The 13,264-nt window shown below is 43.7% G+C and overlaps 1 long non-coding RNA gene across 1 annotated transcript; it reads right to left on the minus strand.

Annotated features, from left to right (window-relative positions):
* Nucleotides 1-1,086: 1,086 nt before the first annotated feature.
* LOC121588019 lies at nt 1,087-12,167 on the minus strand. The gene is made up of 2 exons (XR_006004144.1): nt 11,511-12,167; nt 1,087-11,368 (listed from the first exon to the last, which is right to left on the minus strand). It is a non-coding gene; the product is annotated as an uncharacterized LOC121588019 (long non-coding RNA).
* Between the last annotated feature and the right edge of the window lie 1,097 nt (nt 12,168-13,264).

Here is a 13,264-nt window from a genome sequence, read left to right on the forward strand (position 1 = left end):
GATCGTTCCGGTGGATGACATATGCTCAAGACCTGTCCAGCAGGAGATATAATGGTCCACACCTAGGCTACACCAATTATAGCGACTAAGTAATACAGGGTTTCCCACGATTTATTGGTCGGTTCCCATCAATTTTTGGTGGGTTCCCATATTTTGTTGATGCGTTCCCACGATTTTTTGGTCGTTTCCCAGAATTTTTTGGTCCAATTGTATTGATATCCAATCGGAAAATACCAATAAATTATGGGAACGAACCAAAAATCTATGGGATACGACCAAAAAATCGTGGGAACCCACCAAAAAATCATGGGAACTGACCAATAAATCGTGGGAAACCCTGTAAGGTATGATGTTAGGATTAGTTTATATTCAACTCACTTACCTTCACTTCTGCCTGCTGTATTGTAAACGGATTAATGCAATCGTTCCCATTTTCAGATCGTTACACTTCCTCAGTCTTGTTCCATTTAATACGACCTACTAACTTACCTTCATTCGCCTACTAAGCTGCTAAGATTTCGCATTCTGGCGCGTTTCAATCATTTCCTTTGGCTGTGTCTGACCAATTTCTTGCATCTTCTAGAGTTTACCATCATTCTCAATCAATGAATCGTTGATTCCGATTCTAATTTCGGGTGAGCATAATGTCGAATGAGGATTTCATCAACACCAAAACACTGCACACTGCTTCTAATACTTGTGATTCATTTGTTTGATTTATGTTATCACAACATAATGCAAAAAAAAAATCTTCAGCGTTTCCACAACAAACCCCCGCAAATCTTCCCACATGCAGTGCTTGAGAAGCGCTGACTATGTTGTCTTTTACAGGGTTTCACACTTTATCTCAAGACGGTGATACACTTTCCCGAATCGTTCTTAAATAATGCCAAGACTACGGCAAGATGCTTGAAAACGTTGATGATATGACATGCAGCCTTGAAAGTTTTTTACACGTATAACCCTTGTTTACATCAGTTTTCTCGAATTATTCTTCTCCTGTTTTTATAAAAATAGACCATTTAATCATAGGAAAGAATGCATAATTTTCGAATCATAATATAATTAAAGACACGAGCGAGAACATTAGTTTCAATAAAAACTTTATTCTTTAATCATGGAGTGTTCCACGAACTGTTGGTTGAACTGTTGGCTCGATCAGAACTGAACTGTTGGCTCGCTGACGAGTTGGTCGGTTGGTTGACTGGCTGGTTGGCTGGCTGTCTGGTTGGCCGGCTCGCTGACGGGTTGGTTAACTGGCTGGTTGGCTGGCTCGCTGGCTGGTTGGCTGGCTCGCTGGCTGGTTGGCTGGCTGGTTGTCTCGCTTGTTGGCTGGCTGGTTGGCTGGCTGGTTGGCTGGCTGGTTGGCTGGCTGGCTGGTTGTCTCGCTTGTTGGCTTGTTCGATCGATTATGCGTGTAGCCACACGCCGGAGTCAGGTTGCTGTTGCCAGACACGCAGCACATCGGTGTTGCGTTACTGTTGCTAGGCAGCGCGTGCACACGTGGCAGTAGCTTAGCGCGTAACTCCTCTGAAGGGTGATGACGCGTTGAAGGTGTCGCTTTGTGATTCGGCTTTTCTTAGAGTTTAATGCTCTATCGTTCTTCTGTAGTAATAAATAACGAGGAAAAATGTTAACGTAAGCATTGTTACGATGCGATGCAGTGTTCCTCCCAGTATGCTCCACTTCCAGTAATCGATGTTGCTGAATTGCAGAAGCTTAACGTTGTTCCAGAATCATCCTGTTAATGACATTGTTGTCAAAGGAAATTGGTATTTGGCGGTATTGCTGCTTGTGCATTGCTCCTCAATATGGTTCTGATGTAATCGAAAGCGTTTTTTGATCTGAAGGTATCTTTCCCAATTATAACTGTGCAGTTTCTTCAATAACTTTATCAAATAGATCCCATGGGTTGTTCTATTGCCAGGAACGCATTTGCTCCGTTAGCTGATGTTGTTACCATTGTTCAGTAATATTAGATGTTCAACTACAGCTCTGAAGCTTGTTCTGTTTCTAGCTGGGATAATCTGCGAATGTATAGCAGATGCGTCTTGTTAACTGCGATTCTTGGGTTTATTCATTGAAACGCTTCATCAGGGGAATGTCTATCACGATGCCTTGTTCTTCTAGTGTGGAACATATCAAGCTCATCTCGTGTGGTGTTGTGAGGAGTTTACACTGTTGGTAACAGATTCGTGTGCCCAAACTGTTGTTTTTTGGATGAATTCTATGAGGTGCATCATGGCGTTGATGTTAAATATGGGCTTGATAGCTTCAATGTCAGCAGAATGCGGATTTTTTCTCTTAATTATCTCGTCTTTGGAGTTGGTGAGGATTGCCAACGTTTGTTAAACTGCTCTCATTGATTCTAAATTGGAGGTTGTTGCCGCCAACCAGCTTGTTCATGGTTGCGTTAATCAGTCGCAAATATTCAGCGACCTGGACAGCCAGTTATCTACTTCCACAGTTGACCGGTGAGTTCGATGCTTCAGCTAAGTCGATGTGTTGGTACTATTTGTAGAAAGTTCGAGTACAATTGTTTAATCTTCACACGATTTAGTTCATTAAATCTAATGTTAGTTGTTTCGTATATCCGCAGATGGCTTATTAGTGTGTTAATATATTTTTCAAGTTCCGAAATGTATTCTACATGATTTGGTTTTGTAAAAAAAAATAATGGTTGCCTATTTACAAACGTAATTTCTATTTCTTGGCCGTAGGTTTTCAATTTAAGTAATGCAAATGTTGGTAGGGTTAGCGATGATTGTTTTCTCTTGTCTTTTTATGGTTACTTCATGTATTGGTTACTTCCGTAATGACAATTAAATGCTGATTTTAATCGTTAATTTGTTTTTGTTCTTCTCGATTGTAATTTCTATTGGTACTGCCTACTGTTATTGCTATTCATACATGTTTTCGCATTGAATCTGGGATCTAATGTTTTTTTTTACACTTTTTTTTACGTAGACTGCCTTCCCTGTCTCTATTTCTGCTGGGTTTGCCTTTTTGTCATTGTATCTTTACATGTCTCTATGGGTGTTTTGTAATTTTTTAGATACTTTATTGAAAGCGTTCTTCATCTCGTATGTTGAAATGTGAAAGTGGATTTATTCTCTTGTATGCAATCAGTTGAATAATATTTCGTTAGCGGCGAACCCAATAGCGAAGTGTACGGTTATCGTTGTATAAGGCTGTTAATATGTTAACTAACTCTGGTGAACTAAGATCTCCGAATTTTTGTTTGTTTATCGTTGTTTTTGTGTATTGATCGGCTTTTTTAATGGTACTGTGCGTTTAATATACTTGGCCATTGGATTCGGAAGAGAAGCCATTGAATTCTATTTAGCTACCTAGGTTGACGAGAAAAGTTTGTAGCCGAAGGCTTCTGGATGTAGTTTCTAAATCACAAATTATTTTTCGTGGTGGGCTAAAAAATACGCTAGTGTATTTTGAGAGGCCGTTTCGGATGTCTGTAAGATTTTTTGGTGGTATCTGAAGAAATTTGAAAAAAAAGCGCATAATTGTGTTTATCATTTCCCAAATTGTGTTGTTCGATTTTCGTTAGCTGCATCTTTGACTCTATTTTGTGTTAGAACAAAGTGTCCATGTTGGCTAAAGAGGCTGTTGTATATTTTTTTCGAATGAGAAGGTTTATTTCTATTGGGTCCAATATTGCACTTTGCTTGTTGTTATGGCACTCTTTAAAAAAATGTTATTGAATCTAGAAAAATCGGGTCTGCAAATTGTTTTTTTTTTTTTTTTTTGGTTGTAATTTTAGAACGGGAACTGTAATAGTTGATCGGTCGTTCTGACATGTGAAGCTAATAATCGTCAGAACTATCAGCGGTATCTGCTGTATGAGATATATTGCTATTTTATGAAACCGAATTATTATCTGGTGAAGAATTGGTGAATGAATCTGGTGAAAGAGGGAGAGGATTCTTCAAAAGGTGGCTGGATATAAAAGCCACATTCCCAAACTCGATCGAACATGAGCAATGGTTGCAGTAGCCTAGATATGATGATTGCTTTAATTTCATTTCTCGAGTATCCTGCACAGCTATACGTACAGTATGGCAAAATGTTCGAAAAACATCCAAGAAAACCACCGTTTTATGTCATTTTCACAATCGCAACGATCCTCGCCGAATACGATCGAATTTGGGAATGTATGCGGATGCTGACATTTACGGGGATTTCGTTACTTTTGCTGTTGGTTTCTTCTTTTTTCACGGGTACTGAAATGGAACAATTGTTATTAGTGATATGGTCTAAAGAATCTTTGTTATAATCTGGTAATATAGACAGATATTCTAAGCTCTCCATTTTTGTTTTTTGAGGGATAGGAAATGTATCTTTTATAGTTTTTTCGTTGAGCTTTCTTTGATGTACTACTACTTTTTTTAATCGATTTTTCTTATACCATCCACATGAATCCACGTTACGCGGATATGAATGCCGGTGCGGTACGATCGCGCAGCACAAACAGGATACTCGTATTTCGCCTGCGAGAGCGCGAGGGCCTTAAGAGCATCGATAGCGATAGTGTGCGGTCCATAGCAGGAAAACACCACTCACCGCCGGATGAAGACTTTGTCTGAACGACACCGCTAGAAGATCGAACGATAGCGATAGCAGTCTAGAGAAGAGGAAGAGATTCCAGTTGAGGACTAAATGAGAATTCTTCCTAACACCACCGCTGCATCACGTTCGAAGAGCGTTCGGTACTATCAGACTTAGCTAAGAGATAGGAAAGTAGGTGCTTAAGCGCTACCAGCAACACCTAAAATTTGTAACTCCGTTTCAGAGAATAAAATAAATTGCACACCCCCACGGAACGCCATGAAGGATCGACAGAACGGCTCGTCGGCGTTTTAGGGTGGAGGAGAGGATTGTCCACGCCGTTTTCGCTTGCGATTGATGGCTGCCCGTGGCTGACGATTTTCAATAAGCAATCAAATGTATTGGTAATCGATTGATCCGTTTATCTGTTATAAAACACCGGATCAAACTTTTTGAGGGCTTCGAAAACGAGCCAATGTACCCGCAACTCATTAGCAACTGTAAAGAGCGAAATCATTGCAGAGGTACGTGAGATCCTCATCAGGTTGTAGTGTAGCTAGTAGCTGTTCCTGTTTCTGAAGGGCTGTGTTATCGCATCCCACCTACGGAACGCCATAAAGGATCGACAGAACGACTCATCGTGATGTAGTGTAGCTAGTAGCTGTTCCCGTTTCTGAAGGGCTGTGTTACCGCATCCCACCTACGGAACGCCATAAAGGATCGACAGAACGGCTCGTCGGCGTTTTAGGGTGGAGGAGAGGATTGTCCACGCCGTTTTCGCTTGCGATTGATGGCTGCCCGTGGCTGACGATTTTCAATAAGCAATCAAATGTATTGGTAATCGATTGATCCGTTTATCTGTTATAAAACACCGGATCAAACTTTTTGAGGGCTTCGAAAACGAGCCAATGTACCCGCAACTCATTAGCAACTGTAAAGAGCGAAATCATTGCAGAGGTACGTGAGATCCTCATCAGGATGTAGTGTAGCTAGTAGCTGTTCCTGTTTCTGAAGGGCTGTGTTATCGCATCCCACCTACGGAACGCCATAAAGGATCGACAGAACGGCTCGTCGGCGTTTTAGGGTGGAGGAGAGGCTTGTCCACGGGGTTTTCGCTGCCGATTGGTGGCTGCCCGTGGCTGACGATTTTCAATAAGCAATCAAATGTATTGGTAATCGATTGATCCGTTTATCTGTTATAAAACACCGGATCAAACTTTTTGAGGGCTTCGAAAACGAGCCAATGTACCCGCAACTCATTAGCAACTGTAAAGAGCGAAATCATTGCAGAGGTACGTGAGATCCTCATCAGGATGTAGTGTAGCTAGTAGCTGTTCCTGTTTCTGAAGGGCTGTGTTATCGCATCCCACCTACGGAACGCCATAAAGGATCGACAGAACGGCTCGTCGGCGTTTTAGGGTGGAGGAGAGGCTTGTCCACGGGGTTTTCGCTGCCGATTGGTGGCTGCCCGTGGCTGACGATTTTCAATAAGCAATCAAATGTTTTGGTAATCGATTGATCCGTTTATCTGTTATAAAACACCGGATCAAACTTTTTGGGGGCTTCGAAAACGAGCCAATGTACCCGCAACTCATTAGCAACTGTAAAGAGCGAAATCATTGCAGAGGTACGTGAGATCCTCATCAGGATGTAGTGTAGCTAGTAGCTGTTCCTGTTTCTGAAGGGCTGTGTTATCGCATCCCACCTACGGAACGCCATAAAGGATCGACAGAACGGCTCGTCGGCGTTTTAGGGTGGAGGAGAGGCTTGTCCACGGGGTTTTCGCTGCCGATTGGTGGCTGCCCGTGGCTGACGATTTTCAATAAGCAATCAAATGTTTTGGTAATCGATTGATCCGTTTATCTGTTATAAAACACCGGATCAAACTTTTTGGGGGCTTCGAAAACGAGCCAATGTACCCGCAACTCATTAGCAACTGTAAAGAGCGAAATCATTGCTGAGGCACGTGAGATCCTCATCGTGATTTAGTGTAGCTGGTAGCTGTCCCTGTTTCTGAAGAGCTGTGTTACCGCATCCCTCCTACGGAACGCCATAAAGGATCGGTCAAGGTCAAGGTAAGGTTGCGGTTGAAAAATTCCACAAAATAATCATGGGTCGCGGAAAGCACTGCATACCAGAGGAGCGAAAACACATTCAGGGACTGTTTCGTGAGAACGTCCCAATAAAGACAATCTGCAAGGCGTTCGGCCGTTCGCGGACGTTTGTTGTGGACAACGCCATTCGTAGCGAGGCTACGGGTAAGTCGACCGGTCGTCCGCGGAAAACAACGGCTAACGTTGACGCGCAGATTGTTGAAAAGATCAGGATGAGTCCAGAATCAATCTGGATGGTTCGGACGGCATTCAATGCGTCTGGCGCCTACCCAATCGGGCGTATCATCCGAAAAACACGGTAAAAACCCTTAAGCACGGAAGCGGCCACGTAATGGTGTGGGGTTGCTTCTCCTGGCACGGCACGGGTCCTTTGTTCCGTATCAACGGGACACTGAACTCGGAAGGGTACAGAAAAATACTTAGTCGTAAGACTCCCCTCATTCGGAAGCGAAGAGCATTACATCTTTCAGCATGATAACGACTCAAAGCACACATCGCGAACAGGTAAGTGTTATTTGGCAAACCAGGATGTGCGCGTTCTACAGTGGCCTGCGTTGAGTCCTGACCTCAACCCGATAGAAAATCTGTGGTGGATTCTTAAGCAGCAGCTCAGGAACCAGCATGCACCCGCATGATTTATATACGCCGTCCGGTGTGTCTGTAGCGCCCACGGAACGCCATAAAGGATCGACAGCACGGCTCGTCGCCGTTTTAGGGTGGAGATAAGAAGGGCAGGATGCCAACTCTACTCAGAAGAGCATAGTAATAACGAATAACTAGATTAACTCTGATACCGATAGTCGGTATTTTTTACCCATTAACTATAAGCAATCGCTTGTTTTCTAGCCTAATATTTAAAAAGACGAACAGCACACACTCCGAAACTCATCGAAGAGATCCGTAAGTACCGATGCCTATACAATGGAGAGAATTATCGAAAGCACTTACGTGGACGACTGTCTGGACAGCTTCAAGACGGAAGAAGAAGCGTGTCAGATATCGCTTGATGTAAGGGATATTTTTAGGAACGGCGGATTTGAGTTGAGGAACTGGACTTCTCCAATTCCTAAAGAGTTGGGAAAGCTCCGCTCCAAATCCGCAAATTACAGTATCGGACAAAGCGCTTAATTGAAGGAATTCCTACGATGGGCCGTAGTGCACACTCCACACAACAACAGCGTTTAAGTATTAAACGATTGTCCGCTGCTGGGAACTCCCGAGCGAAAAATCGCGGAAATACTTGGCCGATCCAAAACAGTTCAAGCCCGGTTGCAGTTTGCTCAAGAGCACTACGACTGGGCAGGTGTAAACCTGGACAAGTGGCGAAATGTACTGTAATCGGACGAGTCCACCAAAGTGAATTTGGTAGGTTCGGATGGAAAACGCTGGGTGCGTCGTCCATTGGATACCGCCTTCCGGCCACAGTACACTGTAAAAACCGTGAAACACGGCGGAGGCAACATCATGGTTTGGGGATGTTTCTCTTGGTACGGTGTCGGTCCTATCTTTTGGATAAAAAATATCATGGACCAACACAGATACTTAGACATCATCCAAACTGCCATGCTGACTCATGCAGAGTGGGAGATGCCATTGAAATGGCAATTCAGGTTCTCGAACTTAAGAGAAACTGTGGCAGCAATTAAACGCTGCTTGGTACAGCATTCCGCCATCGACATGCCAAGCGTTGGTTGAATCCATGCCTCGAAGGATTCGAGATGTCATCCGGAACGATGGGCATGCTACCAAATATTAAATTCTGCCAAGTTAGCCCGACACTGTAGATTAACTGATTATGGGCCCAGATACACAAACGTGTCCATTCGTGGATCCACAAATGAAAATTCGTAGTACAGGACATTTCTAAAAGTCGAGGATCTGTCGAACGCCGTCGAGCCTATCATGAAAGACGACGAAACAGTAGAGTCCGCGAATCCCGTAAAAGATAAGAAAGCGCAAAGTAGAATCATATTATTGCTAGATTCGCATAACTATTAAGGATAAGGATAAGGATACACGAGCGGTAGTAGTTATGCGCGGAAGACAGCCAAGGGAAGGGTTCCAAGGCAGGGCAAATATACGACAGGAAATTTTTTGCAACTGCATATCCAGCAGATTCCAATCCCATGGGCACATTGCAAAAAGCAAAACATGAACTCATGCTGTTTATCAGGGACACCGTGAAGCACAGGGCTATTTTAGCAAAAACGCCCCAATTCTCTGATTCTGCGCTCCTATTTCGTCGAGAAAGGCATTCTGGATGGCTCGCCCAATTGCACCGAATGCAGGGACGCCGTGGAAGACTTATACACAACAGGGAGCTTATAAGAACCGACTCGGAGAGCTGTAGATGACCACTGAACAGTATGCGAACAAAATGATTTCTATCTGCCACCAATTAAACGCGATCGGTTTCACGATCGCAGAACGTTTGGGTCGGTGCGCTTCTCCTTGCTGCAAGCGAGCACATGAAAATTGTACATAGTGACATCTTGGGAATTAAATAAAAAATGGTCTACCCACGAGGTAGTCAAAAGCTTAAATTAAAGTACCAGCTCCGAAAGTACCTAATGAGCAGTTCGCGTATGCGCCTCCAAGCTGGAGTTTCGATGAATTTCAACATCTTCTGGACACGATAGTTATGACCGTCAATAGAGTCTTATAAATAAATTATTGCTGGCAATATCAACGCTTGGTACACTACTTGGGCCAACCGAGTTGGCGAGAGAGGGGAACTGCGGAAGAGAAGAGGTGCGAGCGCAACGAGCTGTGGAGCACAATTAGTGAGGCTCAGCCTGAACCAGTGGCGCCGGTATGGAAAACAAAAGGATTCGCGTACTCGTGCGACAATCGGACTGTGCGTCGACGACAGTCAAGTTGGGCTTGTGAGTGCCGCATGAAAATCCTTACTAAGGCAGAATGCCAACTCTACTCAAAAGAACATAATGCTAACGAGTAGGTAGGTTAAGTCTGCAACCGATAGTTGGTAATTGACCTGTAGCGACCAGAATAATCGAGCGATCGTGACAGTCTGGGACAAAGACACGCATCTCCGCGGAGCGCACTCACCAGGCACACGAACGTGTCAAGGTGACGTGTGCCGCGTGTCCAGCGCTTCACTTCCTGCTGTCAGCGAGCACATTCTTTCTCTTTCAACACCGACCTCGAAGACGAACAGACCTCTTCCTTCGCTCCGCGATCGTCAAAATCCTCAACGCGAACCCATCTCGAATGAACGTGCACAACCGTTCCGAATATAGTGTAGAATAAAAATCCATTGTTACATACTCACGAAACCAAACGCGTTCGCGACATAAAATTAGGGAAAAAGTTAGATCCGAACTACCAACCCCCTAAAGACCCTTTAACTATAAGCAATTGCTTGCTTTCTAAACTAAGATTTAAGATTCAAGAAGATGAACAGCACACACCGCGGAGTAGTTCACAAAAACAGTGCATTGTCAAACACAGAAAAAGGGGTTTTACTTCAAAAGTTTTTTGAAAGATGAACCGTTGACCACAGTGCAAGCTTGTTCGGCATTAGTGGAAAGATACGAGAACAAATATCTTATCAAGAAGACATACGCATTGGCGAATCGCACTCGTTTGTCGATGCAAGTCAGCACGCTTATGCATGCGCCTTATATTCGAGGCTGTTTGACGATATGGGACAACTTTAGTGTACACTCATCGGTAGAGGAAAGCTAAGGAGGCGCCACTGAAGCCACTTACTTTTCCTAAATCAAAGCCGAACTTCGATTTTGATGCCATCTGGTTTCAAGGGCCAGAGTATTTACTTCATGGGGAGGATGATTGGCCATCACAGGGGTACAAGTAGCAGCGACACGTCAGAAGATATACGGCGGGTAGATTTTCACGCGAAAGACTCTAACATCGGGCTACACCTAACCGATTTAGCCAATTGGAAAGGTTACAAAGGACGATCGGTTGGATTGTCAGGTATTTAGGTAACATTGCTGTTTTCGCATTACTCCAACTATTTCAACACACCTAGAACTACCGGCCCCAAAATGATCGACGGGCGAACTAGAGCGAGACAAACAGGCACGCTTCACCGTCTTCCGATTATCCGGTGGCCTACTACGCATAATCTGTTCTACTACTGCTTTCGTCCGCAGCAACACCTAAATTTTGCGTCTCTCTCACCTATAAGCAATCGGTTGCTTTCTAACACAAGGTTTAAGATTTGTTAATAATGCTCAATGTCGAGAATGTTACATACGGAGCGCGTTCGCGGACCATTTGCAGCATCCATCGTCAGCATCCGTAGCATCGAGGAATGCTTCCATCCAGACGCTGCCTCTTTCTTTTTGTTTGTACCCTGCTTGATTTTTGCTTTTGCTTCGTGCTGCTCTTCGCTCGTGGATCATCAGTTTATGACTTTCGCCTTGGGCGGCAGCAACCGGCTTATTCTGGTTTTTGTTCTTCATTTATACCTGCGTTCCAGATACCCTCCTTCCCCTATACTCTTCCACTTTTAGTACCCCTCTCATAGTTTGACCCATCATGCCCGATCCCATCCGATGCCATCCTGTCTTTGCTCTTTTTTTTTCAAGACTCTTCCTTACTTATTCCATGTCCCACATCTATCCATTTCGTCGTTTTCGCACACGGTCCTTATCCTCGTCAAAGATGGTTGAGGGGGAGTAGGTTTTATGTGTTTTACGATCCTTTATAAGGAAGGTTTCGAGCAGATTACACGGCGTCGAAGCGAACAAAAATATCCACATTTAGTTATGCCACACGGATACGAATGCTAACGGTCAAATCATCGTACGATCGTGCAGCACAAACAGGATATTTATACTTCACCTGTGTGAGATGGCGCGAACAAACTGCGTGTGGCCTATTGAAGCAAAAGACGCCACTCGAGGGCCGGACGAAGGCTTCCTCTCAACCTCCCCTCAGCATTACCGGAAGGCAACGGATGACGAGCTTCGCGGGTCATCCAGCAGCAGCAATTCATCGTGGCCGTCGATACGTACTCCATCCGGCTGCGTCCGATCGCGTCTGGACGGCAAAGGTGTGCGTTTTCCTGTTTCCGTGAGCAAGACTCGGGAAAGATAAGCGGCTTGGTGTCGGATTGGTGACCGTCTTCATCGGGAGGTACAGTAGCCATCAGCCAGACCAGGTGCAGTGCTATGAACAGAGGACACCATTATCACCATCACACACACACATGTACACAAACTTATATCCATTATTTTTTGGACTGAAGGAGGGCACTATTAATTGTTGAAAGGACGAGAAGTTAACCGCGTGTGTTGTTAGCACGCGTTGGTTTAGATTTCTATTGGCGGAATCTGAATTCGTACATGAGACTGGATCGCTTTCGCTCCCCAGACGTCAAACCAGCCCATGAACGACTGTCAGTCGAGGGGTAGGGCATTGCCTTATTCCAACAATTTTGAAAGTGAGGCGGCGCTCGAACACCAGTCAAACAATACATACAAACATCACTTTGTTCGATAGGATCTGTTTGATGTTTTACAGACCTGTCTTGATGCACTGCAAATAACCTATATTTTCGTCCAGAAAATAAAAAAGCATTTTCAAAGCTTAAATCAATATCCAGATACAGGGATTCAGGACGATTCAGCAAATAACTCGCTACTAACTCACATCAATAATATTTTTTAAAAATCACTCAAATGTTTCAAAACAAAAATATAAATAAAATGTCGATGCCAAAACAGTGCATACACATGCATTATTTAAAAGAAATATTTGTATTTGTCTCAAACCTCTATATTTAATGTTATGATTGATTGTTTGACTTGATTAAATGTTAATTTGAAGCGTTTGACAGTCAAGGTATACACAGCCCAAGCGCCACAGATTAAGCTTAAACGACTGGAAAATTGAATATCCATAGGAAAAAAATGAAAGCTTCACAGCTTCATTGGTTTGATCAATAGATGGCGTATTACAACTCATCATTATATTGCTATCCTTTTCTTGCAATGTGTTTCGACAAGTTTCATCTTATAATGACCTATATAGCCATCTAACTTTCTGAGCAAAAATCTATATGAATGGTCGTGTGGTCAGATACGTGGGTATCAACACCAACGACCATTACTCAAATCTCACTTGCTTCAGTGCTGGTGGTTTCTGTTGGAGTTTAGTATTTAAACAATCGTATCGCCGTTCTAGTTCTAGCGATGCATAACTTCAATGCGAAACCATACAACAGTACAGAGGAAATGAGAAAGCTCTCCTTCAAGCGAGGAAGCTCCACAGGTTGGGTATCCCACAAACAGATGGCGCCACCAGCTTTTTTGCTATTTTTAGAATGCATGAGTCGTTTGCCGTCTGCTAAACGAAGTCTTTCTATATTCCGTTTAGGTAGAGAATTTGAGGCGTTTAGAAGCCGTTTAGTGGTCGTTTAGTGGATTTGTGGCACTTGGGAGCATAGGTGGATATCGAACATCACAGACAGAATCAAAGTGTCATTTTCAACACGATGTTTTTTCTGTTTTTTCGACAGTGTCTGACAGTTTACCCCCATTGGCAGCGGTAATAGCTGATGCGGGCGTGCGTTTTCTGAAAATGTATAGAATTTG

The sequence above is a fragment of the Anopheles merus genome, chromosome 2R, assembly GCF_017562075.2.
Source record: "Anopheles merus strain MAF chromosome 2R, AmerM5.1, whole genome shotgun sequence".
NCBI classification, from domain to species: domain Eukaryota; kingdom Metazoa; phylum Arthropoda; class Insecta; order Diptera; family Culicidae; genus Anopheles; species Anopheles merus.